The following is a 3,145-nucleotide window of genomic DNA, read 5'->3' as shown; positions in this document are numbered from 1 at the left end:
CCATGCAGCTAACTTGGACTTCCACAAAGCATGGTGGTATCAGGGTAGTGAGACTTCTTACTTGGCAGCTGATTTTTCCAAGAATAAGCATTCCAAAAAACCAACAAGGAAGCTGCAAGGCTTCTTATGAACTAGCCTCCAAAGTTACACAGTATCCCTTCTGCCACATTCTATGCTCAAGAGCAAGTCACAGGGTCAGCCAAGATTCAAGGGGTAAGGATTGCATAGAACTTGAATACAAGGAGACTGAATCATTGGAGTGCTATCTTTGGAGACAACATATCAGAGTTTTCCCTCTGACCTGCCTTGATCCACATCCTTCCCACATGCAAAATAAACTCACCCAAAGATGGCCACACCAATGTCTGCCACGTGCTCTTCTGCAATGTGAACCTGATACTCCCCCATCAAGAGGGAGAGTGTATTTCTCTACCCTCTTGGGTTTGAGGAAGTATGTGACATCTTTGGCAACAGAATATGGTAGAAGTGGTGGTGTGCCTGTCCCACATGTAGCCCTCACTGGCATGGGAGCTGCTTCTTCCTGACATCTTTCAAGCTAGCCATCACATAAGAAGTGTGGCTATTTGAATCCACTATGCTGTGGAAAGTATAAGCCAATGCCCTGAAGGGTGAGATGTGATGTGGGAAGAGAAAAAGGCCAAAGAACACCAAGGCACCAGGCATGTGAGTAAAAAAAGCCGTCTTAGACATCTAGCCCAGTTGATGCTTCAGACGGCTCCAGCCTCAGCTGCCATCGGACTGCAACTATGTGGCAGATGACACGTAAGAGCCATCCAGCTGAACCCAGTCAACCCCCAGAACTCTGATGTAATAATAAATTGCTTGTTTAAGCCCCTAAGTTCTAGAGTGGTTTGTTAGCAGTAAGAGATAACTGAAGATGCTACCTACATGATCTTGGGCAAGCCACTTAATCTATCTAAGCTTCAGTTTCCCCAGGTGTCTCAAAGAGACACAAAATAAATATTCGTTCTTTTCCTATATTTTATCAATGCTGTGGCAGAGATTTTATATTTGCTTTGCCATTCTCATGCAACATCTTTAGAGGGAGGATATGCTTCCTCTTGATTTGACAGAGAAATGAGAAAGCAGAGACGTGCGTTACTGATGCACCAGATCATTTCCCACCTCTTCTTTGATGACATCAGCCTGAGTATCTCCAGCACTGTCACTTCTATATAAAGATGAGAGGGCAGCTGTCTGAGCTCCAGCTTGCCTCTTTCATCCTAGTGGAGATCTCCGCAGGAAAGACACATTGCACTCAAAAGTCTTCCCTGGAATCTAGGTCTTTCACATGTCCGGCCTTTGCATATTTGTCTGCTTTTAAAAGGGGTAACTTCTTCCAAACCATTGTCAGCGTGAATACCAAAAAGAAAATGACAGATGTTTCAGAAGTCCAAAACCTACGCATTCCTAGGACTATGACCATCATAGGCGCCTAGTATTCCATGAATATTAAATGGATGTGGAAAAGGAGGATGACTTGTCTTCCTTTGATTGGAAAACTATATTTCAAAACTTCCATTATTCAAAGAATGTTCATGGAAACATCACATCCTAGTCACCAGGATGCTTGTTAAAAATACAGATTCCAGACACATTGCATCAGAATCTCTTGGAGCGGAGGCAGGAAATTTGTGTTTTTAACAAGCACCCACAGTGATTATTAAGAGCACTAAAATTCAAGAACCGCACTCTGCATTCCCAGATTTTTTTTCCAAGTTTGATTTGGGAACTATTAAATGGCTAAGACTGGGAACAAAGAGATCCCAGCAAAATTTAGAAATTCGAGTTCCTTGCATACTTCCTTACATAATTAATCATGTCTATGGATTTTTTCTGCATTTAAGGGTATAAACGCTACAGATGGTTCGCTGATTTTAAATCTGTTTTTGCTTAATCTGTCTCAATCTAAAACAAAAGCTAGACTACCTTATTATAACTTCCAAGGCTTCAGTAAAAGTGTTTAAAGGCATGAAGAGAATTTAATGGTACCAAGTGATTACGTCCTTCCCAGGTAAAACAGCATGAGAACTCCTTTGAGTTGACCAGGTTCCTTGAGTGAAAGAGCAGAGGATTTAGAGGACTATGTTGAGCAAATCAATTAACTTTCCTGAGCCCGATTTTCCTCATCTGCTAAGAGAATTTAAGGATTACATAGGCTCACCATATTGCGCAACGCACATTATAGTCTATGCGCAATGCACAACTTGAACAACTGTACAAAGAAGTCCTATAAGGGAGTGAACCAATGTGTCTGAAGGCTTTCTATATACTGTAGGGATACTGTAGGGATAGTTAGGGATTCTTGCATGAGGTGGAGATGGGATGGAAAAAGAAAGCTTTATTTGGATCTATAAAACAGGAACCTGAGAAAGAGATTGTATAGATATAAAATTGTTTGATTGAGGTTATTGCTCAGGATCAGTAAAATAGTTGATTGGCCCAAAAACATACACATGTGCACATGCAGACATCCACAAACATACAAACACATCCACTGTAGAGGACACTTTAGGTCCCCTACCCATATTTTGAATACATTCTCTGTTTTCCGGAAAATCCCTTATTTCTATTTTTGGACAGACCTACTGCTCCTCTAACTTCTGGATGTGTGGTCTGGGTAGGGCTCCATATTCAACTACAAGGATGCAAGGCATGATCCAAGCCTTAGTCAATCAGACCCCACCTTTCCTTGGGGAGAAGCAGAGCAGGACATGACCCAAGCTGGACCAGTCAGAGTCAATCTCCATACTTCCGCAAGTGCTCCTGCCTTTCCCCCGCTGGACTTGAATTGAGCTGGGATGAGGCAGTGGCTGTGGCTGCCATGTCATACCAGGAAGGGTAAGTCTGGAGCTTCTCAAGAATGAGGGCAGTTTGAGGTCTGGATCCTACCGTGCCTGAGGCAGACTTTTCAGCTATGTAAATCTGTCAGTTCGCTTTTATGTTCTGCTTAGGCCAGTCTGAGTTGTTTTGCCATCACTCGCAACATCATGAAATGAATACTATGCACAGCAGTGAGACCCATTGCTTGACTAATTTACACCAAGGTTTTACTTTATCTCTTTTTTCCTGTCTGCTAGCTTTTATTGCATCGAGACATCAAGTTTCACTATGATGAATACAT

Source organism: Equus przewalskii, chromosome 8 (genome assembly GCF_037783145.1).
Source record: "Equus przewalskii isolate Varuska chromosome 8, EquPr2, whole genome shotgun sequence".
Taxonomy (NCBI): domain Eukaryota; kingdom Metazoa; phylum Chordata; class Mammalia; order Perissodactyla; family Equidae; genus Equus; species Equus przewalskii.
This window is presented reverse-complemented; position numbering follows the sequence as displayed.